At 42.5% G+C, this 27,834-nt stretch overlaps 1 long non-coding RNA gene across 2 annotated transcripts; it reads left to right on the top strand.

Moving 5' to 3' along the window:
* The first annotated feature begins 577 nt into the window (after positions 1–577).
* LOC123775814 (uncharacterized) lies at positions 578–27,272 on the top strand. Of its 2 annotated transcripts, XR_015725587.1 has the most exons (5): positions 578–744; positions 3,997–4,106; positions 8,302–8,516; positions 11,133–20,841; positions 26,896–27,272. It is a non-coding gene; the product is annotated as an uncharacterized LOC123775814 (long non-coding RNA). The 2 variants fall into 2 exon arrangements; XR_015725586.1 differs by having other exon boundaries at positions 8,302–20,841.
* Positions 27,273–27,834: the final 562 nt, after the last annotated feature.

Here is a 27,834-nt window from a genome sequence, read left to right as displayed (position 1 = left end):
AATCCATTCTTTTAGAGGTTAGCCTTACTAAGAACTTGGCTCAAAGCCTTGTCAAGTAATGTAGAAAATGACAGATGTATTTCCTATGGACCTTTTACTACTGGAATTTTCCATGTGTCAATAATTTTCTACCCTCTGGTGATTTTGATCTGGTTGGATTCAGCAACTGATCCTTGAAGGGAAAACAGAAAACTGAAAAGACCTTGAACCCTCTCTTGTTCTCCAGTAGTTGTGAACTCAAAACATAAATTCATTTAAAATTGGTGTGACATCATTGATGAAATGAGGAGTCATTTAAAGTCTATTTCTCCATATCGGCCCCCAAAGAAACAAGCAGTGTTTTATTCAGCCTGATGGTGTTCAAGTTATGTGTATGAGAATGAGTGATGTTGTCTCCCACTCATGAGGGGAGAAGGGAAAATCCTGACTGTGGTCAAAAGGATATCACTGGCTCTTGGTTTTCTCTGAGATCCTCATGGAGGCCACTGGTTCTTTTCATCTAGTGGGTATTTGATGTCATGAAGAGATTAATAATTCACAGAGTCTGGGCAGTACTTTTCCACTGAGGGCTGTGTTCAGGGAAGAGCAGAAGTGCTGGCAAAAACCTGAGGGCTCCTGACAAGGTCGGATGCCTTATGCTTCAGCAAGTGTTCCAAATCCTCAGTAACCTCTTCCTTGCTGTGGCTGACACACAGAAAAGCAGGGATTCTTGAAGGACTTTTAGCTTTCTTGGCTGAGGTTAAGGTGAGTTCCATCAAATTGACCTGTAAGAAATGGCATGTCATCAAGAGCAACAATAAAATGTAAATAAAAATTTAATTATCAGTCCAAATACTAGTAATTCAAGAGGTGCTGTGAAATTATATGGGATTCATTGCTATAGGTGGTCAGAGAGTTAGTAATATCCAGGGGAAGATGAGGCATGATCTAGTATTACTACTATCACTAGTTCTTGGTTTAACTATTCTTATCTACCATTTTTTTTAAGTTCTAGGAACTCTTCATTGCATGTGACATGTCTTTTCATCTTTACACTAATTCTTGGAGATAGACAACTTTATGTCCATCTTTTAAATGAGTAAACAGGCTCAGAAAGTCAGCTGGGCTTTTCTGAGGCCATCAAGATGGTAAAAGGTGCTTGACCCTGGGGTAATTATTTCCAGACATTGCTTCTTACATGTGCTATATCACCTTCCAGTAATAATTAAAAATTAATGATTATGAAGAGTCTTCTTAGTATTTTGCAGGGACTTATGAGTTTTTGAGACCATTTATATCTCCCCACCCCCTTACCTGTCACAGCAGTCCTGTGCATGAACATTCTGGGGGTTACTAGCTCTATCTGGTGAATGCAGAAGTTGAACTGGAGGGATCTTATGTGATTCCCAAGGTCACTAGCGGAGTGGCTAGTGGCTGGCTTTGTGACTTGTGCTTTAGAAGATAGAGGGTCTCACACCAATGGCAGCTGCCATTTTTGGTTCCACCCCGAGTCAAAGGAAATGAGGCTGGAAACTGGTCTGAACTTAATATTCTACCTTCACTAGCTTTAAAACTCTTTTGTCAAGTCCACGTGGCTTCCTGGCAGCAAGATTTACCCTGACTAGACTTCCAACGGTCGTGATGAGAGCTGCCATCTTTTGTTCTTGTCCCTTTTCAAACTCTGGTTGTACAGCCTCCTGGCAATTCTATGATCTTCCCAATAACTTTTTAATAATCAGCCAGAGTCTGGTTCTGTCACTCTTTATAGCTGAAAATGCTGACTGTACAATATTCCACCAACACTGTGTGCAAAGAAGCTTCACAGTGTTTCTACATATTCTGTCTTCAAATAACCATAGTTCTGGCCCACTCCCCCTTTTTAAAACCATATATTGTCAAAGTATAACCCATAATTTCAACCCTTTTGCTCAGCCATTATTTCAACAATGCTTTGCTTAACTATTTCATGCAATAGTAAAGATGACTGTCGATTCCCTAGAGAGCTGGTTTTAGATTTGCCTCGCAGAGTGGAGAGGAGCATGATGAATATCAAGGAGCAGGGGGACAGGTCTAGGAGACCTTTGACTGGTTGAAGGTCCTTATACAACGCACTTAATTTTTCTCCTTGCAATCTTCTCCACCTTCTATCCTTGTCTTTCTCTTTATCTCCTATTCCCACTCTTTTGTCCTCTCTCCAAGCAGAAGACAAGGGGTATTTGAGGGATATTTAGCTCTACTGAAATCTAAACATCAGTTTGAGCCCCTTTTGTCCTGAGCGTGCTCTGTGATGTTTATCATGCTAACACATACATCACCTCATTTAATCTCCTCAAACAGTTTGGAAAGAGATTATGATGTCTCTATTACGAAAAGAAAGAGGAGGAGAGAAACTAAAGTCTGAAGCATGTTAGGACTTGCTCAGGGCAGGGCGGCTCCTAAGTATCTTTCCCATGAGGTTGCAAACATCAGTTGAAAGTCAGCACAAATCAGATAGTCAGGACTATAGACTATAGACAATGGACTAGGAAACAGACAGCTTTTTGGAGCACTTGCTCTGTTACTTACCAACTGTGTGTATCCTGGGCAAATTATTCCAACACTTTCTTAGACAACACCATGGGAGTGTGGGAATGTGAAGGTTGGACACCCAGTGGAAGATAAATAGAATTCAGGCACTTCACTTGAAATGTCTCTTTTGCCCCACATTCAGTTTGTTCCCCCATAGCATGCCTCCTGTGATATCTTTGGAAGGTATGAGATCTAGCTTTCTTTCCCAGCATGTAATGATGCCTGGGTCCCAGATGGCTTTTGCCACCAGCCAGATGGCCTCTGCATATTGGAAAGATATACCACTAGAGCTCCTACTTCTCTTTTTATGAAAGCTCAAGTTACCCATGGCTTTCCTGACCACATTTCTTCATACAGAAAGTTGGAGTACTCAACAAAATTGGATGGGGCTAGCTAGAGTATGGTATATTTAGAACGGTGAACCTCAATTTTGCCTGTAAGCAATGAAGTTGGGGGAGTCAAGGGTCACACTTCTGCCCCAGGAGAATCATTCACTAAATTATAAGACTTTTAGACAGATAAAATGAGTTTCATGGTGTTAGATACAGTTGGGGTAAATTCTTGTTCTGTTACTTACTCATTGGTGTACTTGGCCAGCTTACTTACTCACCCTATGCCTCAGTTTCTTCTTCCAAACCGAGGACAATATTTTAAGACCTAGTTGGTTGCGAAGATTACACAAGAAGATTCCTGCAAAAGCATTATCTCTGTCTGACACAGGGCAACCATTCACTAAGTATTCACTGCTAATGTGCTCATTGCCTGGTTGGTATTTGTTCTGTCATTGCTGAAGGTGACATAATATATGGGTGAAGTGCGATGATGGCTTTTATTATAAACTTGGCAAATCCACTCACCTGAATCAGCTTCTTTATTAAGGGACCTGATTGGTAGGGATAAGAATTTTATATGTTATCTTCACACAAAAAATATTAAGTCTACCATTGGGTTTTCCAAGTAATAAATATTGAGAAGTAGACAGCTTTTCTCCCCTTACTTTTCAAGTAGAATTTTTATGTGTTGTCAACATAGCAAGAGTGAGAAGAAGGTAGAGGAAAAGGTAAGATGTTTGAGAGCCATTCTGCTGTGTATCAAGAGATGAATTTTACTATTCATTCGAAAACACATCTGCTTCTTGTGTGGAAGTTGGGTCTCCCTGGCTAGACTACAAGTTCTATTCAGGTACCAATTATGATTGAACTCTCTTTGTGTTTCTTATGTGTACATGGGCACCATGTAAATTATCCCTCTACTCGAGCTATACTTTTCAGTTCTTTCCAGTTCATGCCTCTGTACCTTTGTTTTCTCTGCTGGGAACCAGTTGCCACACTTGTCTGGCTGTTTAGCTCATTTATCAAGACTCAGTTGAAATGTCACCTCCTCTGGAAGAGGGCTGCTTATGCCCAAGGATGGCTAGTTAAGTCTGTCTTCTTGGTATTTCCTGGACAGGAAGCGGAACTGCTCACCGTCACATCAGCCAGAGAGCAAGCGCTCAGATCATTCTGACACAGCCAGACAAACAACATCATCAATATTCAGACAAGATGGATATTTTTAAGGTACGCACTTGGTCAAATCATCTTGATCCTAAAGATGTTCAACTCTTGGTGTCTTAGGCTACCTGTTACAAGAAAAAGAAACGTGTGTCGTTTTCGAGGCAGCGGAACAAGGATTTGGCTCTTGGTTCTCACTACTTATAAGCTGTGTGAAAATTGAATCTCAATTTTGTTATTTTTTTAAAAAATGAATATAATGAAAGCTACCTTGAAGATCTGATACATGATTGACTAAGATAATGCAGGTCAAGTATCAAGCATGTCTCTGGAATCCAGAAGGCATTCAATGAACAGTAGTTATCATAAGATTGTCTGTCCTTGTAGAACATTCTCTGGTCCCTTTCTGAGAAACTGCAGTTTAGTTCCCATTATTCACACATAAAACCTCTTTTTACAAGATGATCCTAAGCGTAGCTTATTAAAGAAACAGTCCATCTGCACATGCTACTCTGTCTTTCTGGAAATAATAACGCTTGCCAACCACATTTCTGGAAAATGTTATGGTTGGTAAAGATTATTACTAGTGTAATCAAGATACAACAAAAAAAGATAAGTTTAAGGGATAAACAATAAAGGTGGCATTGCATGTATTTTATTTTATTTTTTAAAGATTTTATTTATTTATTTGACAGAGATAGAGACAGCCAGCGAGAGAGGGAACACAAGCAGGGGGAGTGGGAGAGGAAGAAGCAGGCTCATAGCGGAGGAGCCTGATGTGGGGCTCGATCCCATAACGCCGGGATCACGCCCTGAGCGGAAGGCAGACGCTTAACCGCTGTGCCACCCAGGCGTCCCTGCATGTATTTTAAAAGCAAATAAATGTTAGGAGGACATCTAACTCCAAAACACAGTAAACACAATTGGTCTGGCAAGACAAACTGAGGGCTTCAGAGGGGAGGGGGGTGGGGGAATGGGCTAGGCCGGTGGTGGGTAGTAAGGAGGGCACGTATTGCATGGAGCACTGGGTGTTATACACAAATAATGAATCATGGAACGTTACATCAAAAACTAAGGATGTACTGTATGGGGACTAACAGAACATAATAAAAAATTATAATAATAAAAAAAGGTTAAAATCTTGCTGTTCCTCCTACAAACACTGCTTTATGGCAATCAAATCGGTGAGGAAACAGATGTAGCGAGGCTGACTGTAAGGTCCATTATGTGTTTCATTTTCTCCACGGTATCTATTAAGAGCGGATTGGCTGAACGATTTGCATGACTCCTTACTGTTATTTTTGTTATGAATTCTCCAAGGAATCAGTGTTGGGTTTGGTTGTTATTTTGTTAGTACCATGACAGGGACAGTCATAGTTCAGGAAGGTACATGTTTGGTACAAGGGCAGAATAAAAAAGTAGCATGCTCTTTTCTTTGTTTTATTTGGACTAATGTTAGACTTTTTAAAAAGTTACAGAAATAGTACAAAAGTTCCCTTATATGCTTGACCATACTTTCCCAAATGTTAACAATGTTAACATCTTATATAACTAAAGTGAGATTATCAAAACCATGAAATTCACATTGTGCGATATTGTGAACTGAAGTACAAACTTTTTTCAAAATTCACCAATTTTTCAAGTGTTCTTTTTCTCCTTTAAGATCCAATTCAAGATCCCACGTTGCATTTCTCTCCTCGCTGTCTCCCCTCTATAACAGTTCCTCAGTCTTTTCTCGCCGCTCATGATTCTGGCACTTCTGAAGAGCACGGATTGATTATCTTGTAGTTTATCTCACAATTTGGATTTGTGCCAAGAATGGATTTGTTTCCTTATCGATGTTTATACGTCAGTGTCTTATACCTAGTCATGCTTACCTCGATCTTTGGTTAAGTTAACATCTGTCAAGTTTCTCCATTGTAAAATTATTTTTTCCTTTGTTGTTGACAAATATTTGGGTGAGATGTTCTGAGATTGTGGAAATCGTGATTCTCTTCAAACTCTCACCAAAAAAAAGCATCTGCAATGCTTTTTTACTGTGGTGTTTGCCTACTGGTGATCCTAGACTTCCTTCTAATCTACTGCATTTATTGATTGGAATTCTACTGTGTGGAAGAGCTATCTCTTATTGATTGATTGATTTCATTATATCAATAGAGCTCATGGGTTTTTAATGCAATTCTATGGGTTGAAATTCAATACCACCATTACTATCTTGTAAACAAAAGCACTCTCTTCACAGTTGCCCTGGTGGTATTGGAAAGAGCACAGGAAAGGCTGATTGGAGGTCTGGGCTAAGCTGAGCCTTCTCTTTCATTATGCATTGAAATATCTATATCAGCATATTTGGGTTGGCTTGTGGATACTGAAATAGAGCACAGAGCATAAGAATATGAGAGACAAAGAGGCAGAGAAAGACAGAGAGAGACAGAGAGAATGAGGTGAGAGCAAGTGAGCACCAAAGGGCCACATGGAACCTGGAAGGGGGGAAAACAGGGTGGCTCCATCTAGAACTCCTTACTGAGTTGAGACATGCATCAGATACTCTATATGCTATCCTGGAGTAGGGAGGACCTGGAATTACTGAAAAACAGTGCTTAGACCTTCAGCAAAAAATATATAACATACAATAATGACCAATATTTGGGGGTTCCTTTGGAATCAGTTTATCTCTGGCCAAATAGACCAGAGATTTTGTCCTTTCAGAATAGATGGGACAGAGGTCTGGCCAGTGACATTGAATGACTCTCTTGTAAGCCTATAGAGGATGGAGGGGTTCAAGAAAACAGGAGACACGAAATTATTTGGAAAGACTCAGATATGATGTGGAGCAATGAAAGGGGGGAAATACTCAATGCAAAATGCCGTATTGGAGACCAGATATTCAACCTCTAGTCCTGACTTTGTATCACGGGGCTTAGTTTCCTCATTTGCAAATGACACTATTACATTTGATGGTCTCTGAAATTCCTCCCTTCATCTCTCTGGCACGGCGCTATTCTTTCTAATGTGTTGGTTTAATGCTGCTAAAGTGGGTGGGTCGTATTCATTCATGAGGAATTCCTAAGGAGTTTAAAGCATTTTAGCCCCAGAGTCTATGAGCTGAGATGTGCTCCAAAGAAGACCAAGGCGAGCTGCAGGATTTGCCATGCTCAGAAAGGCTCTGGGAATTCCTGAAGACAAATGCATGAAGCCGCTCTGTACTTGACGTTTCCGTGAAATCGTTCACATTCAGTTGCTGTTGGGCACATATGCTACAGAGCTTGGTTTCAAGCTAGCATATGGCAGCTTTGGAATAAAGTTCAGATTCTTGTTAATATCCTTGGCTCATTTGTCTTCCCAGTTCTAGTAAATGACAGAAGAGAGAGTAGAATGCAATTCTAGTGCGGGGCGTTACATCAGTGAAGTTTGCTCTTCACCTGCGGGGAGGGGGGTGTTGATGTTCAGCGTTCAGAAACTTCATCAGGTTCTTTCCTTTTCTTTGTTTATATCTATCTGTCTCTGTCTCCTTTCTTTCTTTGTGTCTTTCTTGTATCCTTCTTTCCTCTGTCCCTCTGTTGCTCCCTCCTTCCCTTATTCCTTCCTTTCTTTTTTGCTAATGAGTTCCTTGCGGGTAATCTGTGACCACTAGATGAAGAGAGAATTTTCTGAGACAAATTTCTTTTACTGGCAAGTCTTGAAAAGAAGGGAGGCCACAGGTAATGTGACTCTTTCTCTAGCCAGGCCAGAGCTTATTCTCCACTGAGGGACAGCCGCTCCTGGCTCACACCATCCAGGAAAAGAAGAGAACAAATTCATTCCCCTCAGCAAAGCCCAAGTCCTCTGAGCTTTCCATTTGTGAATTCCTCTGCCTAGAAATTAAATCGGAACTGACCTAACAGTCCTTTAGGCTCAGTGACTTTCCAGAATGCTCTCAAAGGTGAGCAAGATTATTGGGGGTGTCTCAAGGCCACTGAGGCCGATGGATGGGTCCCTGAGTTCCCACCCCACATTAGCCAATATGGCAGGTTAGTTAAGGGCATGGATGGCAGAGCCAAGTTTGCAGGGTGTGATTCTGGTTAGTAGCTAGAAGATCTAGGGCAAGCTATTTAACCACTCTGTGCCCCAGTTACTCATCTATAAAATGGGAATAAAATAATAATAATAATGCTTACCTCGTGGGATTGTGTGGGAATTAAATGAGCTAATATACTTAAAGCACTTGCAACAGCGGAGGTCGTATGTCAAGTGCTATGGAAATCTCTTCTGTTGTTATTACTAGGTCTACATCATCATCGCCACTGAAATTCGACACACATCAGCTGATGAGAAGGTTTAACTGTTAAGAAAATACTTTGCACACCCGTACGCATACTCCGGTTTTTTGCTAATTTTATCCAGTGCTAAGAAGCCCTATAATGCAGTCAGCTAAACTCTGCTTGAACACGCCTGGTGATAGAGCGATTTCATCAACTCGTATGGCCGCCCGCTTTGTTGGTAATAAGCTCTTGCTAATGAGCTAAAATCTATCTCCTTGTAGCTTCAACCAGTGAGCCCTTTTCCTCCCCTCTGGAATCATGCGGAATTAATCTCTTTTACTTCCCTATGACAGCTAGTCTTTCACTTGGCCCAAGAATGAGCTCAACATCATTGATGGGATCCAGTGTCCTTGCTTACATACTTCCAATGGGAATGAGCTCACTACCTCCTGAGGCAGCTTGTCTGGCTGTCGGGGTAGGGGCCAAGGGCAGGCTGCCCAAAATGGGCCACTTTGGCATATTGGTTATTTTAAATAAAAGTTACTAAAGAGAGACAGTCTATGCAAGAAGGACACTCAGGCTCTCTGTCCCTCTGAAAGCAGGAAATAAATCTCCCATGTGAAAGGGGCCCTCCCCGTGCTGGAAGGTATAGAGAATTCTCATCACCAGAGGTGGGAAGTTTAGAGCCTAGAAGGCAGTACAAACAACTCTTGTTACTTTTTACTAATTTACTCCCCAAGCCCAAATTCTGTTTAGAATTCCTTACTAATTGAACCTCCCAAAGTTAAGTTTTCTTTGTCCTGTCAATTCCTCAGAGATTCATTGTGTCTTTGTCTAAAAAGTATAAAAACTGCCTGCCTTGGTCATTTCTTTAGGTCTCAATTTCATTATTGGGCCTCCATGCACATGTAATTAAACCTTGTTTTTTTTTCTCCTGTAAATCTATCTCATGTCAATTTAATTCGTAGCCTAGTAGAAGAACCTTGGACAGAGGAAAATTTCCTCCTCTCCTTCATTGGTCACCTCTGATGATTAGAAATTCTTCCTGCAGCCAGACTAACTGGCCTGTCCTTGTACTTGCACCCACTGGCTCCCCTAGAGTTGCTTAAAATTCTAGCTCCCCTTCTTTAAATGGGCTTTATGATTAAAAAAAAAAAGAGAGAGAGAGAGAGAGAGGCATTCTTGTCTTCTCCAAGTCAACAGAGTATACGCTTTCAACTGCTCCTTATGTGAAGAATTTCTCCAGGACTCATCATTGGATCCGTCCAAATAAAGCCAAAATCATGTCGTGACAATTTCTCTGGCTCATTCCCAGCCCTGCATTCCCGGGGCCCCCAGAGTTTTGTGTCACACGAGCTCTCCAGCTGGTCCTTCATCCTTCATCTGGTCTGGTTCTCTCTTGTCAGTGTCCACTGTTGAAAACCAATGAGGGCCGCCCCTCCCTCTGCAACAGTTGAATACAGAACACTGGTGTCTTGGCAAAAACTGCTGCTTCTTCAGAAACTGCCAGCATTGTGGGGGGCTATGAAGCATTTGTTCCTGCCTCAGGGCATCCAAGCACTTTGGGCCCCTTGTGGAGGCCCCACTCAGCCACATCTCCCCCCCGCCCCAGGCACCAAAGCAGTGATGCTGTGTCTCCAGGTTAAACGGTGGTGACCTCCCTCTTTTCATGGCTGACAGACATCCATGGGGCTGGGGGACCAGGAACTGCAAAGGACACTCCTTCCTGCCCCTGCTCCCCCTAAATGTATGTGCAAACCTATTTTCCTTGTTTTGCTCATAGGGTTGCTTCTTGCTGCCCCGCCCATCTGCTCATATATATCTGACCCAGTCAGAGGTCCAAGTGGGACTCCTAACACACAGGGCAAGCTGTTCTGGTCTGCCACCATCACATTTCCTCACCTTTGCTTGAACGAATTGATTCACATTAATCAAATAATACAAATACAGATATTGGGTCCAACCGTGGTAGGGGAAAGAAGTGTTCCAGGAGAGAGCTTGAATGGGGACGGGCAGGGGGTTCCATGAGAGGGTGGGAATTGACCTGAAGAGGGTTCATACCAGCAGACGTGATAAGCCGCAGACTCTGTGTTTGGGATTCTAGTGTGCATGTGTACATATATGCTCGGTATACTCGCCGGGGATATATGGGAAAATATAATTTGATTGCTTTGGGGAATAATTAAAATAATTAAGCTTAAATTAGAGCCATTGACTTGGAAGGCTATTTTCTAACAGTGATTTACTCTAATACAAACAAAAAAATCAATACTATTTACATAGTGCAATCCCATTCAAATAGCTATACTTAGTTAGCATTCACATCTTACCATGGCTGACAGTAATTGTTTATTTGTCCATAATAGTCAAGTTGCAACCATACAATCTAAAAACAAAATGAAAGCCTTTGTTTTATCATTTATGATTTCTCAGTTGCATTCATTTTTCTACAATTGGATTAGGTGGAGGTTCCAGACCACAGCCCTTTTAAAACAAGTTCTGAAATTGTATATGATTTAAGATTTTGTCCCTAAACACAATGATATTTTATCTGTGAGATCTCTCTTCAAATCCATTCATTCATTCATCTACTCATAGAGAAAAATATATGAAACGTAATATGTGCAAGGCAATAATGTTAGCTGCAATAGGGAATATCAGGAATGAATATGATATCACCTTTGCCCTCAAAGAAGAGCTGGAAAACTAGGGGAGAAGCTCCCTTACACTTTAATCTCAGGTAGAATATAATTTGTATTAGGATGATGGCACAAACCAGGTACAATGGGAGTAAATAGAAGGGGGTCACAGTCTTTTAACTGGTGTATGGGGGACTTCAATATATTTTCTACAGGAGAAAAATCTCAGAAGAGTCTTCAAAGAATAAAGTAAGAGAGAAGCCAAGACCTGGAAGACTGGGAGCCCAGCACACACTGAGAACATAGCAGATATGTTGGTGCTGATGAAGAATGTAGTACGTGGAGAGAGTTGGGCTGACCATGCAGTTTTGCAAGACTGCAAAAGGCATTGGGAGATCAGCTTTCAGGATTTTGTTCCCTGCCTTACCCAGTGAGGGGACTCTCAGGAGTTTGGAGCACAGGAGTGACATGATCAGAGCTCGGCTTCTGCGTTCTCCCTTTGCATCTCCGTTTTTGTGGTATTCATCCTAGTCAAATCCATCCAGAACCACGTGATGTCATAGGTCTTCTAGACCTGTCATTTTGTGATGAGCAAACTAAGGCACAGAGAGACCAAGTGGTTCAACTAATGCTTTGCCTTAAAGATCGGTGCTTTGGAGGGAGTCCCGCCTTCTCTTCAGCAGCATCTAAGTCTCTGTTTTGGTTAAGTTGGGAAGAGGAAGGAAGAAAAACAAACATGTGCAGAGCTTTTGTCACGTGAAGAACATTCCACGGAGAATGTGCGTATATTCTGACTTGATCCTCACTTAACCTTAATGTGAATGGGCTTCCCTTGGTTGTGAGGCCCAAGGGCTCTCAGGCTTGTGTTGGAGGGGAAGAAGAGGAGATGTCAGAACAGGAGGGAGGGTGTTATACGCAACTAATGAATCATTGAACACTACATCAAAAACTAATGATGAACTATATGTTGGCTAACTGAACATAAAATAATAAAGGTTGAATATAGAATAAAAGAAGAACAGGAGGGAGGAAAAAGTGATTAAAGTTCTTTGTGAGGTGGACTTTGTGATAAGACCTTTGCACATATTTTCTCTGCAATGTTCACAGTTTAGGAAACTGATGTAATGCTTACCATTTTTATAGATGAAGGAATTGAGGCTGAGGATAGTTACACAATTTACAATGTACATAATTTTTGAACACTTACTATTCTAAGGACTTTTTGGATCCAAACCACTCCGTCTTCACAACAGCTTTATGGGTACATCATGGATAAAGAAATGGGCAGAAGAATCCAGGAAACTTGACCAATGTGAAATAACTGGTAAATCGGTAGCTGGGAGTTAAGCCCATGTAATATGGTTCCGTAGTAAACTTGCGTCATCATGACACCAATTTATCAGATGGCACAATTGCTACATGATGGAACATCCCAAATCTGAAGCTTCCTCATCTTCTTCTATTCCATGAGGTTCAAAACATTTTCAAGCAATTCAATTCAATTCAATTCAACTCAATTCAATTCAAAACTTTTATTAGCTTCCTGGTGTATTAGCTTCCAGACTTTATGGTAGGTGTTGGACATTCACCAACACACATGTGCACGTGCACAAGCTTGTGTGCACACACACACACACACACTCATGTACCCTGCCTAATGTGAGGCTGTCAGTAAGCTGGTGGGAAACGGATCCTTTGGGGTTTATAGTGTCATTATAAATCTTATTATTTTGCCACTATCTCAGAAGCAAATTTAAAAACATACATTTAAATATCCCTTTATGTATTTAACATATCTATTTAGTAACATCTGCAATAATTAATACCGAATGTATTATCTATTTTTACATTTAAAAAAACACCCCAAAACCTATTGGTTTAAACATTAAAACAAAGCACTGTTTTCTGCTCACAAATCGGGCGGATCTGCAATTTTGTCTGGGTCCATACTGGTGGACCTTCTGGTCTGACTTGAGGCCACTCAAAAGATAACAGTCCTCTGGACACTAGATTCATGTCGGGTGGTCTAAGGCCTCAAATATCTAGCCATTAGTGTTGACTTTAGTTAGACCAGCAGACAGGAGGAAGAGTGAGATGTAGAGATAAGGACAAGATGGAACCCACCAACCATCTCTACTTCTGACCACAAAGAGTTTCAAAAGTAATAGTCTTTCAAATTTCACATAAGCTCCTCCTTTGGTCAATTCTAACATAGTACTTCACAGAGAAGGTGATTTGAGGAAACAGTTTCTAGCTTAATTGATGGAGCAAAGTGAAGCACAGTGACCCCTTGTCAACTTGGCATCCGTACGATCCCTTTTTAAAGAGAAAAAACCATTAAATTGGATTAAAAACTAAATAAACAAAAACAAATAAAAAATAAAAAATCATATTGAATTTTAAAGTTAATACCAAAATCACATTTCGATTTTACGTAATGTAGCTCTCCTTTGTACAACTAAAACTATGTTAAGTCTATCTCCCTAAATCAGATGCACAAAGTCTCTTATACCACATTATCCTCCTTTTGGTGGTGCTCATTTTTCTCCTCGCTGAATCACACTGTCCCCTTGGTATCTGAAAACTTAAATACTGAGATATAAAGTTAACTACGATTAAAATATTTTGTATCATATAGTAGGATAATAGGATGGGAAAAAGAAAAAAGAACAAAAAATTACTTATCAAATAAATATATTTGTGTCAAAGCAAAAAAGAAACTGCATAGTCCTCAGATCTACAAATGGTCACAGAGTTCATAGCCGGCACTCATAACTTCTTCCACTGCCTCATCTCATATGCCTTTGCTCTCAGTAAGCACCTCAAGTGATCATGGTCCCTTGCCGTCTTTTTTGAACCTTTATTCCCAAGAGTCTATACTATTCGCTTTTCTGTCTATATTGGGTTGTTGGAGTTTTTTTTAAATTAACTTTTATCACAAAGGTGATTAGATCACAAGGCGCGAGGGCAAAGCTCTCATGACTGGGATTCGTGTCCATATAAAAGAGACCCCAGAGACATCCCTTGTCCATTCCACCAGGTGAGGCTGCAGCAAAAAGATGGCAGTCTAGGAAGCAGGTTCTGATCCAACCTGAAACTGCTGGTGCCTTGATCTTGGACTTCTCAGACTCCAGGTCTTTGAGAAATAAACAGATATTGTTTATAAGCTACCCAGTTTATGGTGTTCTTGTTATAGAAGCCTGAATGGACTCAGGCACTGCCTCGCCATTGCATATTGGGTGACCGGGGAACAGGTAACTTGCCTTTTTAGTTTATGGATCTCTGGTTCAAGAGGATCTTCACACAAGGGCTGTCCCCAGGTAACCTTGTCCACACCTGGACTTGAGACAGAGCATGAGATCATGGATCCCACTGAAGCAGATCATATGACGGATGAGATCTGGGGAGTCTTGAGGGAGGATAAAGTATAGTTTGTATGTCAGGGGGTGTGAATTACTGGGACAAAAGGGCAAATTACGCTCTTCTTCATACTTCTCTGAGCATCAAGAGACCGAGCTTTATAGATTGTAGCATCAGGGCTCCCTTGTTTTCTGGCTTTCCTTAAGTTTGGCCAGTGGGAAGTACCAGGAGGAGACCAGAGATTAGAAGAATAGGGCTAAGGCTTTACTCTTTCTGCTTCTTCCTTGCTTCAGAGTGGTTTGGGAAAAGGCTGTGTCCTTTCATAGATATAGCTCTACGGGTGGGTTTTCTGTGACATACCCCCTTTCTTTTCCCTTTAGGACTAGGGGCTGGTAAAGACATCCAGCCCACATTCATCTTTGGGTTCCTCAGCATTCCTTCTGGGATTCCTTAACCCAATTGACACTTCTGTAAATAGTTATATCCCTACAAAAACTCTTCTAAAAATCCCAGCTCAGGGTTTGATTTCCTGCCAGGACCTTGACTGGTATGTCTAGTTTCAAGTGATGCTTTTTGTCACTTACCAGGTGTGTGACCAGGGATGAATCATATAATTTTTCTGAACTTAATTTTTTCCATCTATAGAATAGAGCTGCAGAAGATCATCACATTCATTGAGCATCAATCATATGCTAGGAACTTCATGTAGGTTGGTTCATTTGCCCTTTATTTAGCTTTTATGAATTTATCTTTTTATCATGTCATTCCCAAACCTATATAGACATTTGGAACATGGCGGATGGTCAGTATGTTTATCGAATGAGGTAGGCACAAAATTAGTATCATTATCTTGGCTATAAAGAAATTGGTTCTGGGGCACATAATGCCACCAGATGAAGATCACAGAGCTAATGAATGGCACTACTGGAATTGGAGGACAAGCTGCCTAATTTTATAATTTTTGCTTTTTCAGGACATGATCTTGCTTATCCATTTAGCCAACTCTTACACAGCTGTCATGAGAGTTAAAGGAAATGAAAACATGAAAACGTGTTATGAATTCTAACATCTTAAACATTCTGCATCATCATCATCTCTATAAATCTGTTTTAGAACCTCTTGCCCACTCTCCTGCTTGCCTCTGAGTACCACGCAGGCACCATATACAATACGAAGGCTGGTTGCTAGGGGAAAAGGATAGAAAAAGAAACTTACTTGGGGGTTTTCTGCTCGTTTATACTATTTTCTCAGCTGTGTCCTCTAATAACATGGCTAATTAGATAATTTTTCAAGTTTCAAAATTTCACATTAGAAGGAAACATTGATTTTAAAGAAACAATTTGGGCTTTGGATCTGGATGTGAGAGGAAAATATTCTGAGAGTATGTTTAGAAAGAGCTTGAACTTGGTTCTCAGATTCCCAAGTCACAAGTCAATGGAAGTCATGGGAGTCACAAGAAATTGTGCCTGGGACCTTGGGTAAAAATTGAGGTTCTGAACCTTGGGACACATTATTGACTGTTTCCATGATGAAATGTTGGTCTCCTGGGGAGTCTAAAGATTGGCTAGACCCAAAAGGCAATGGACTCTTTGATGAGGAAATGGTTGAAATAGCTTTATAGAAGTTATATACAGCATGGTATCCGTGCCATTTCCCCCTCTATGTTGCTTATACATCACTTAAAAAAGTTCAAAGTACAGAATGGCACAAAAATAGTGGTGAGATAGATCTATCTCTTAGAGCAATGTCCTTGGCTGTGGAACTCTCTCTCTTTGCTTCTCATAATACAACCCCAGTGGCCAGTGGTTCTATAATTTTGGAGATCTCAGATTCTATTTACTACTTTTATAGTAGTTGAAACAAAACAAACTCATAGAGAAGAGAGTGTCTAAGAAGTGAAACTGGTTTTAGCAAACACAAGCGTCCAGATCAATGTAGTTCTTCCAAGTGGTTGCCCTGAGAAACTGAGGTCTTATGTCAGCAATGACAACTTTGATGAACTGCATCGCAATCTGAAATATACAAAGTCATTAAAAAATCCTGAATATTCTCATACTCTTCTCTGTAGCTGTAAAACGAAGGATTTTAGAAACTCTTTTCTACATTCAAAATGTCATGATGTTTCAAAGATCTCAGCCCCAGTAACTCTAAATTCATTCTTTCATTTACACACCCAACAAATATTTATTCAGCTCTTAATAGTGTGTCAGGCCTTATTCCCGACCCTGTGGCTTGAAGATGGATGTCACAGTCTCGGCTGGAGGAGTTGGCAGTTTAGTGATACAAATAAGTAAACATCAATAGCAAAGGATGAAAAATGTGTGCAGAGGAGTAAGCCCAAGGTGTTCCAGAAAACAGAGAAGGGACCCTTAACATCCTGGAGGATCAGGCAGGGGTACCCAGAAGAGAAACCTCGCAGGCAGATTTTGAAGGATATTCAGGAGTAATCCAGGTCAAAAGATTGGAAAATCAAGAGCAGAAGAGGAACTAGGGTGAAAGAAGATGGTTTATTCATCATGCAGTCGTTCCTTATGGACAGATCATAAGTCAGGTGTCAGGGTGCCAAGGGAAGAGGCAAGATATATCAATCGAGGACATCACCATGAAGAGATACTTTCAGGCCAACCTTCCCTAGATTTGGTCTCTTTAGAGAAGAATCAGAGTCTACAAAGGGGTGATAGCCAGAATTGATTTTCTACTTGACTGTAGTACCACCTTGGGAAAGGCCTGTTACCATCCCAGCCTTTAATTGTTAACGGTTTATGATGGGAATTCATTCAAGGCAACTTTGTGTTAATTCTCTGAGCTTCTTGAAATCTATTTGTGTTTTCCATCCCCACCTTCCTTTGGAGCAATGAGTTTGGTTCCTTATTGACCCCTGCATCGTATCTGGTCCTCCATACTCATCCTGATGTTGAGAACTATTACTATTAAAAGTAATTCTCCAGCCTTACCATCTGATAATTCTCTAAGGTGCTAGCTGGTTCAGGTGGAATGTCAGGTTGCTTTATCTCTCTGGTATTGAATGGTTCAAATGGCTGATTTTCCTATCACCCAGATACTCTTGTTCTGGATTTCAGCTCTTTCCCCTTTTTTGTCCAGTACCCCCAACATGCCCCATAAGTCAGGTCATATGGCCCATGGCCCCAAGACTAGATTCTGGACTTCAGCAGTCCCTGCTAATGGTTTGTTTGTGCTTCCATATTAGCAACCAGTAGAGAAAAGGTAATTTGAATTTGGGGTCAAGGGGCCAGTATCAGATGGGGCTGCAAACTCCTCTATCAGTGTTAAGCCCCCACTCAAAGCCTCTTGGTCTATTAGGAAACTGAGAACAAAGGGCTCCTTGTATAGCCTGTATCGATTAACAAATGAATTTCTTTTCAAGAGAAGTTGAGTGGAAGAAAGTTCTTTCCTTTTAATGTCATGAATATCCTTTCCCTAAAGTAACCGCCTTCCAAACAGCCCACCAGATCTGTACAGCCCATTTCACTACCTGCTCAAATTTTTGCTGGGTTGTTCACCGTGCCTCTATCACCATCCTGTTGAACCAAGTGGTAGCTACTGCCCTGGGAGTTTTCCCCCTTGTGAAATCCAGCAGCGTTGGGGAATGTGGGTGTTCTCCTTTGGACGTGTGAGCTCCCTCAGTGTCCCAGTGACTCAATTTGTAATACATTAAGAAATTTCTGCACTTTTGTCCAACATCTTCCTGTCACTGCAACGGGGTTACCAATCTTGCTGACGATTGCCAGGCGGCTCCTGCTTCTGACCAGGGAAGCTGAGAGACCGCCATTGAAATGGTTTCCAACTTCTTTCTGTGTTAGGTGGAGGGGGCAGCTAAAGCTCCATCTATTCATGCTCTGTCTTCTGTTTCATTAGCCTGCAAACTCCCTGGTGGCAAATACGGGGATACGTTTTCATTCAAAAAAATATTTGTTGAGTATCTACTATATATGCTGAGTTTGTCCTTTTGGCCCCTCACACAGGGAATGGCTCATAAGTGATGCCCAGTAACGAAGAATCCACATTTTCAAGAAGGGAACCATAGGAAAATAACGCGAGGCAGGAAGTATACTTGGGTTTGCAACGGAATCTTAGGTCCTGTGGCATCCCTGTTTATCATTGCTCTCAGCATTAACCCTGGGTCTTTGCACCAATTCTCTTTCTCTTCTTCCTCTTTTCTCTTTCTTCTTGGCTGTTGATAAGCTTCTCTGTCCCTGGTCCACTCACTGAGCCCTGACCCTACACTGGTTTATTCTCGTTCCCATAGACTGTCTTACTTACACATGGCTTGGTCTTGGTGCATGGTGGGCTGAGCAAACACCTACCCCAGGCCCTGTCTGTGTAGCTCCTACAAGCCTGGCTTTGTGTTATTCACCCAGATGCCCTGTGCTGACCGACTTGACTCATCTCTCTCTGCCTGTCTCAGTCTGGAACTGAGATCTCCAAGTTTTAGAATCTGAATACTTGCAGCTCCCTTGCTCCTGTATCACTTGGAATTCAGGGTAATGCTATTTCTTTCTGTTGCTTCAAAACCAAAGGATGGGCACTGGGTGGGCAGGTTTCTTGACAACCCCTTAACCCTATTCCCATCCCCATGCCTGGAATCCCTTTTACAGAACTAGAATTGGACAGTACGATGATAGACCGGGACCCTTGTCTACCACTAGTAGAGGAGGCCACATTTCCCATATATGCTTATCTAAGATCCCACTTTTTCCATCTCTGCAGAGTATTAAAACTCATTACTTTGATAATTACGTCTAAAATCTCCGACTATATGGGAAGAACCAAAGTGAAGTCAGTGATGATGATTCTTCAGGCATACAAAAAGTTGGACTAACTACAGTGTTCTATTTTAAACCAGTGGTTTGGGGAAGAGCTGATACAGCTTCAGTCTGCTTATTGTTCCTCCCAAATGCATCATTCCAGTGCTGTGGCTGCTTGAACGGACGTTTGTGCATCACTGCTCTGAAGTTTATCTGTATCATACCGATAACGAGATTAAAAAATACTACAATGTAGGGAATGTTCTGAATTTGCTTCTTCAAGGGCATTTTCTTACAAGGATAATGAAAATGCTCACTGTGAATATTTAACTCACACCGCACTTAATTTCTAACCTTATTTTAACATCTCTTTTTCAGAATCATAGAAGGAATAGCTACCCTCAGTTCACAGGCTAGGTGACAGTCCCCTGAAGACTCCTGAGAACCAAAACACATTGATAAGGGTCAAGTATATACTAGAGACCCACATTTCTCTTAATATAGTAACACTGAAATATTTTTATGCTTTTCTGTTTCTAAAATATGGGTTTTGTTTTTCCTAATTTCAATAACAATACTTTTGTCAAGCCAACTGTAAATACAAAACTGCCCTGAAAACACAGTTGAATGAATTGTCATTTTCTGAGTTTCAAGTTTGTAGAAGAAGGGAGGAAAAAATGGTTGATAAAGAGAACCTTGGGGATGTTTTTCTTGACATCCATATTTGTTGCCATGGTTCAGTTACTTGCTAGGCAAGCACTAGGAACCAAGAAATAGAAGAAAATGACCCTTTGTGATAGTCTTCAGTGATGGTTGTCAAATATTTCCAATTGTTTTGCTTCCAGCCACTCCCTGGATACTATGTGGTCAGGTGAGTCATGAGGCTAGTTCTGGCCAATGAGTTGTGAATGAAAGTGCTTTCGTCATTCCAGGCTAGAACATCCAATTGTTAGTACAAAACTCTTTGGCTCCTTTGCCATGGTGGCTGGCTGTGATGGAGGTAGAGACGCTTCCCCTTGAGTATAAATGGAACCTGTGAATAAGATGGGACATGTCTCCTATGATTACATTACTAATCAACACCTTTTGAGTCGATAAAAAGGGAGGCGATCCCGGGTGGGCTTCGCCTAATCAGGTGATCCCCTTCAAAAAAGGTGATGTCTGAAGAGACACTTTCCTATTGGCCCAAAAGAAAGCAAACAAGATATTGCTGTTTTAAGCTACTAAGTTTGTGGTCATTTCTTACACAGCAATAGAACTCTTCTATAGTCATTAGAAGATTCCCAGGATTGATATCTCCTGATTTAGGGGGATGGGATCTGAAAGAGAGAGCCAAATAATCCAGGTGTAGAATCATGACCTAGAGGTTATACCAACATGAAGGAACAGTAATTCTAAGGTGGAGAAGCATGAGAGACTTCGAAGTGCCTTGGAAAAGAAAAACAACTCAGTTTATGTAAACAGGGCTGGCAGAAAAAATACTTAACCACCCATAATATTGATATTGTGGCAGACCGAGTTCTCTGGAAGCAGATGCTGAGACAGATGTGTGCCAAAGGTTTATTAGGTGTTGACTTGTGGCAGGAAAAGAGAAGAAGCAAGGTTGGGCAGGGGGAGATGGCCAATCCCACAGGGAGGTCTAGAGAAAATACCGCCTATTGGAAAAGTCCCATTGAGCTGAAGTGGCCAGGCCCTCAGACCACATCTTACTCATTTCTAGAAGAGCAGGACCCTGGCTCTCTGCAGCTGAATCAAATCCTGCCTAGTGTCTGCTGTGTGGATTCCTTGCAATGGAATGGTAAGTCCTTCATCAAAGACGGATCTGAGCAGCTCATCTCTGTCTGCCGTAAAGTCCAACCAATTGGAAGAGCAGGAGAAGCCCCATGGGGTCAGGCAGTCACTGTAGTTAATGGACCTTGGGAGACGCTGGGGGAGTTTTAAGGTAGGTGGTGATGGCACTCTGGAGCTCAGGCTGTGACTATTTAACAAATAATATAGAAGCATTTCAGTCTTCTGTCCACTGGTATGACTGATTCAGTGCATATCTGCTTCCTATGGGCAGATGGCCCTACAGAGATGAGGTCTGAGGAGCGAGCAAGCACCGGAGGGTTCCTGCTGTAATCTGAGGCTTCAGGTTTCATATCACACCCACACGGAATCAGAAGGGCCCCTGCCTACCTTTCCAGCAAGGGGCTGTTTCTCCACAGAGAACTTACCAAGACTTTAAGTGGGGAACATGGTCACCAAAAATTATTCCACATAAAAGCAGTAAAACTGCAGCATACCGCACTTCAGAGCTCATGGTTAATTTTATTCTTTGCACAATTGTGTCTCCACTCTAACTGTGTTCTCCTGTAAGTTGCTCCCTGTCCATGCCATGATTTGACCAGTAGTGTCCCCCAGGTCCACATCAAAGCCACTCTGTCCCTTCCATGCCCTCAGTTACAAAGCTCATTCCATCTTCATCCATTTGCCATGAGACAGTCTGTCATGAATAGATTCATTGTGCTCACTGCTCTTGAGCCCGTCGTCTGAGAAGTGTCCAAGTGCCCTTAAGCTCCTCTGGTTGCTGAATCGGAAACTGATCATCAGTCACCGTTGGCACCATTGAGCTGGTCTGTTCACTTGCCAGGAAGTGTCTGACGCCTTTGTCTCCTCTCGTCCCAGGTAGAGTGGGGGCACTCAGCAGTCCTGACAAATGTCACATTTCCCAAAGAGAAAGACAGGACAAAAGATAAGGTGGTGCTGGGGAAGGAGGGCAGGAGCACCCCGGTTGCCATCAAATGTTCTTTATCTTCTGGGGGGGGGGATAGGTTGATAGCTATACAAAGAAAAGAATCTAAAAGCTCATTTGGGGGCGCCTGGGTGGCTCAGTCATTAAGCGTCTGCCTTCGGTCCAGGGCATGATCCCAGGGTCCTGGGATAGAGCCCCGCGTCGGGCTCCCTGCTCTCTGGGAGCCTGCTTCTTCTTCTCCCACTCTCCCTGCTTGTGTTCTCTCTCTTGCTGGCTGTGTCTCTCTCTGTCAAATAAATAAAATCTTAAAAAAAAAAAATAAAAGCTCATTTGGCTCCAAATTCTCAATCAATAGGTGGAGACGAGAGGCCCAGGAGGATGCATGGCTTGTCCCAGATCACCCAGCATCCTTGAGACATTTGTCCAAGTAGTTCTGTCCACTCAGCAATCAGAGGGGCAGTGAGGGGCAGAAGATGTAGCCATGCACAGGACACTAGATGACAGAATGGACAGCAAAGGGGGCAGAATGGAAGAAAGAAAAGTAAGAAAGGACAGAGAAAGAGGAGAGAGAACCACCGAGAGAGAAAAGCTAAGTAAAATTAGAGGAATTAAGCTGTATTTTAGATCTGCAAGAATTAAAAAGATTATTTTTCTTTCCATCCTGACTGTGAAGTCTATAAGGGTGAAGACAGACCAGTGGATTTTATTGACTCGGAATTTCAGAGTTGGAGGAAACAAAAAGATAAGAAGGAGTTCGAGTCCCAAACTTGGATAAACAGACTGACCAAGTTGGTACAGGGAGTTCAGGACACCTTCATTGTGAATGGCGGGGGCGCTGCCCGGGTCCTGGCCTTCTGGAGACATCCTGCCATAACTGCCCCCAACCCACCTGTGGGGTGACAATAAGGAGCACAGATTGAAATGAGAGGGCTCTGGGGGTGGATCCCTGTCTCGCGCCTCCCCAGCTGTGTGCTTCCTGGTAAATGCCGGTCCTCCCCTGTTTTCTAGAATGTGCACATCTCTCTCTGGATTAAGTATTTTCCCATCTACAGATGTGCTGGCATTTATGAAGGTGTGAGCTCAAATTCAACGAGCAGGCAGGGCGGAGTACTGGGACTTAATTTTTAAAAAGTGCTTATGGTTCCGTAGAGATTAGATTTGAACTTCCCTCTGTTTCTTGCAATCGTATCCAAACAATAGACATGAAATCCTTAATGAATGTCTTTCTTTCTTTGACTGTGACTTCCTACACTATTTCTTCTCCTGAAAACCTTGCAATGGTTTGCAACCAAAGCCGCACTGTCCCCAGTGACAAGAAGACAAGCCACCTGGCCTCAGCCTTGGCTCCAGGGCTCAGGGATGGGGATGGGGACACTGTCTTACCCCAGAGTCCCCGGGGAGGGTGCTACGGGAAATTGGAAGGCTCAGGCCTGGGTTTTCAGTGCCACCACCCTGGAGTCCTGTGGCACCCAGGTTTTCAGGGGCTGGGGGCTGGGTTGGGAGGCCGATCGGAGGCTCTGCAGACAGGGATTTCCTGGTCTGAAAGCCAGGCCTGGCACAGGCTCTGCTCTTCTTACTTCACCAGGGCAGACAGGCTGCCTCCAGAGGTGTGGGCTTGAACACTTAGCGGCATTCTCTGCAACTGTCGTCTCATTTAGAGTCTGCTAAATGCTGCTTTCTGAGGTGTGGTTTCTACACGTCCACAGGCACCGTGATTAGAGTCTCTCTGAGGTTGAGGGAGACCAAGTCACTCTTTTTGGAAGCTCCCTTTAAGTTGGAAAAAAAAAAGAAAAAGAGGGGCGCCTGGGTGGCACAGCGGTTAAGTGTCTGCCTTCGGCTCAGGGCGTGATCCTGGCGTTATGGGATCGAGCCCCACATCAGGCTCCTCTGCTATGAGCCTGCTTCTTCCTCTCCCACTCCCCCTGCTTGTGTTCCCTCTCTCACTGGCTATCTCTATCTCTGTCAAATAAATAAATAAAATATTTTAAAAAAAGAAAGAAATGTGATAATAAGGTTATAAAAAACATATTTTAAAAGTTTATATTTAAATATTTAAACCTTGTTTTTTTCAATTAAGCTGTTTTCCAGGTGCAAAAGTACAAAGGGAGACAACGACTTACTAGATTACTAAAAAAAGAGTTCATAGTATATTACAGGTAGAATATACAAGTTAAAGATAAAATGACAAATTTTGCCTCCAACCCGATGGGCTCTCACTAGAACTGTGTGAGGAACTTGAATAGCTCCTTCTGGAGCAGACGAGAGCCTCGGTGAAGCTGAGGTCCAAGTTGAGGTCTAGACTGAGGGGTCCTTCCTGCCTCCCACCCCTGCCTGGCCCACTCCTTATATCCCCATCACGGGTGATGGGCCTTGACCCTGGTGTCTGGAAGAAGCTAACCAGGTACCTTCCTTCTAAATCCTGGCTCACAGATCAGGGCGTAGAGGGGGGAACTGGCTCATTGGATGAGTCCACACTTTAAAAGTGTCCTATCTGCTAGACGCCAACCCAATGATAATAATGATAATAACCTGGTACTTTCTACCTGGCTGACTTGGGGCAAGACATTCCTTCTCTAGCTTCCAGCAATTCTCCAATGACTCATCTATAACACAGGCATAACTAATATTTAACCTATCTAAAGCAGAGACATGCATTGAGTGAATGACCTTCTGGAACTCCTTCTTCCTCTAAGGTCAGTGAGTCAATGAGTTCGCATGCTGGAGAACAGTACTTTTCAGAGTGGGGTCCCCTGACCAGCAGCAGCAGTAGCAGCACTTGGGAACTTGCTGGAAATGCACCTTCTTGGGCCCCACCGTAGAATCCCGGGGATTCTGATATGTGCCTGAGTTTAAGAAGCTCTAGTGTAGACCAGGGGAACAATACCTCTTCTTTATGGGATGCTTGGGCATTTGAACTCTCAAGAGTCCCAGGTTTCACATCCACAAAAATCAAATAATTCTATGTCTTCCGAATCATTGTCATAAGTTTTCAATGATATAAAAGCACCTAACACACAGTAGGAGCCCAATAAATGTTGGCTGAAATCAAAGGACCAGAGGGTTGAAGAGAAGACTGGAAAAAAAAAAAAAAAGAAGAAGAAGAGAACCCAGTCTTCATTTTTTCCTTATATAACATCTTTAGCATTATATAATTTGCAATTTGCATGCAAAACACCCTACCCCGGGGCATCATAGAAGCCTTGAAAAATCCAATATTATGCAGACAGCCAGAGATTCTGGCTGCTAAACCAGGCTTAAAAACTAATTTTCCCTCTTTAAGGAAGTGACATTTGCACATTCAACACAGCAGCAATAAATTTAGGCTTTCTTACCACCCCCTGCTGTACATGAGGTTGATATTTTTACCAATAGCAAAGCTATTTCCTTTTGAGTATTTGGAGCTGTTTTTGAATCCCCCCTTATGCCCACACTGCGGTTAGCAGCAGAGTAAACAGCTCATTAGAGAAACAACAGCAACCAAAACAACAACCTGAAACCATTTTTAATGGTAGAAATGTGATTAGAGCATTTAATTAGACTCCAGAAAGCACACTTTCCATTAATAATTGGGGATACATCCCATGTCAATTAAAAAAGGATTAACAGTGAAGGCTTGAAAATTTGGACTTAGATGTAGCCTGAATTTTGAGGCTGTTTTTATGAGCAGACTATGCCAGTGGAAATGCACACAAAAGCTATGCTGTTGCTCCTTAGAGATTTCTCAGGTATTTAGGAAGCCCCTTCATCCTTGTAGAGGGAGCACTGCTGGTTTTGCAGAGTGAGGGATTGACCTCTGAGCCCCAGATGTGAGTTTAGAAAGATGGGAAGGGACACTATTAGGGGAAATGAGAAATTGGTCAGGTGACCTCAGCTCTGTCCCCTCCTTGGGGGCCACTCGGCTCACTTTTGTTCCCACCCTTCTGAGACCCCAGGGGCAGAGTGTTTCCCTTTAAGTCTCTGTTACCAACATGGATTAGAAACGCCTTCCTTTTTCATGGCCTGTTGCACAGGGAGAGCTTTTTTCGATTAGCTATTGATGCGATATGAATATGTGTGTTTGCAGTGAGAAAGATACTGTGGTCAAGATCCCCAAAGAAGTTCAGTTCTAGGGACAGTGATGTGGGTGAGCTCGCTGGGTGAGTACCTCCATGTCCAGTGGAGCACACTGGAGGGCATGAGAAGGGAGCAAAGTCTTCTGTCCTCTAGGCCCAGGGCCCAGGGTCTGGCTTGAAACAGAAGACAAAGCTGTACATCCAGAAGTCAGGAAGGTATTAGAATGAAGAGTAAAAGAGATGATGAGAGCAGGAATCAAGAACATTCCCCTAGTCAATAAATATTGAGTAGTCAGGCACTGTTCCCCATGGAGCTTAAAATAAACTCATTTTCATTGGCCTCCGGCTTAATGATAGTATAGACAACCTAAAATAAGAGTAAAGACCTAAATTCTTGCCGTTTACAAAAACCCGTCTCTGTTGTAGTTCGTTTGACCTTCGTGAGAAGGAAGCATCTTAGGTTCTGATGCCTGTATTTTAGAAAAGGTGAAACCAAGATCCCTCAAGTAACAAATGTGTAGACCCGGGAGGTTATCCCAGGTTCCCAGATTCTAACTCCCATGGTCTTTTCATTTTACTCTGCATGGCCCCAGGATGATTTAACTCCTCCTTGACTACACCCAGAGTCAGACGGGCAGTTTCTATTTTGCTACTCCCTCTAGAAAGCCCACGAAACCCTGCATGGGAGCCTCACTCACTGGCCACATGTGGTAAGGAAGAGTGGTCAAGCGGAGGTCAAAGCTGATTATATCATTCAAAATATTTGTACAGCGTCTCCTAAGTGGTAGGAGCCGTGCTGGGTACTTTTAATAGAGAGAAGCAATGAGACGAGGAGTAGACTGCATCGTACTGCACGGTATCCCCGGGGTCAAAGCGTGACACCTATGGAATAATACAGTCCACTTTCATGGATGCACGTGTATAAAGATAAATGCCTAGAAGGTGATGGCATTTTTATTTTATTTTATTATTTTATATTTATTATTTTATTTTATTTTATTTTATTTTATTTTATTTTATTTTATTTTATTTTATTTTATTTTTTCTCCTAATCTCCCCTAAACAGGTGAGTAGATGCCTGAATCGGGAGGAAAGACTGGGAAATAGGATGGGGCTAAAAATGCAGTGAGAAGCGGAGTCACGGGCGGCTCGAGGTTGATGCTGACCACCACCGGGGGCGAATGATGCCCGTACCTTTCCGACCGTGAGCCCCTGCCGTCTGCAGAAGCAGAAGCCGAGTAAAGACTTCCTCGACTCCCAGAAGGATACACACAAATCAGCAAGTACCTGCAGTAAGTGGGCTCCTGCCCAGGCTGCAGGCTTCGGATTTTAAGCAAGTGTTTTCCTAGGAGCTCAGCCTGGGAGGAGGGTTGCTTCTGGGCCAGGGAAAGATTTGTTTGGTGTCGGCACTGTTGGGCCTATTAAACTGAAGTTGCAAACTCATGAAGTTGAAGTGTGAACACATCCACTCTTGGCTGTGCCGTGGTTTCAGGAGGATGGCTGGCGGCCCCTGCTATTCTTGGCTGCAGGGACTCTCTCCCACACGGAATCTCCTGAGGGACATCATGTTCCAGCACATTGTAAATGAAGGCAAGAGAGCGTTTAACAGCACTCGGGACTCAAATAACTTTGTCTTTTGTGCACAAGCAGAGCTTTGGAGGAGGAGAGCAGGAAAGAGAAGGGGGGCCTGGCCCCCACCCAAGATACCTGAAAGGGGAAAAATCTCGGTAATGGTGATAATTGGGAAAGGTTATAAAAATACTCTCTTTTCCCCCTTGTTCCTGAGCCAGAGATTTCCCTGGGAGTCTCCCCGTGGCTGTGTCTGGTCAGCACCTTCTGAGCTCTGCTCTTCTTTTGTTTGGTTTTATCTCTGTGTCTCTCTGTCTCTGTCTCTGGTTCTTTCTGCGATTCTTTCTTCACTTCTATCTTTTTCTGAGTCTGTCTTTTGGTCTCTTTTTTTTCCCCTTCCCTTCCTGTTTCTGTATGTGTCTCTGTCTGTTTATGT

Source organism: Ursus americanus, chromosome 8, assembly GCF_024610735.1.
Source record: "Ursus americanus isolate L20-20 chromosome 8, mUrsAme1.1.p, whole genome shotgun sequence".
In the NCBI taxonomy this organism is placed as follows: domain Eukaryota; kingdom Metazoa; phylum Chordata; class Mammalia; order Carnivora; family Ursidae; genus Ursus; species Ursus americanus.
This window is presented reverse-complemented; position numbering and strand designations above follow the sequence as displayed.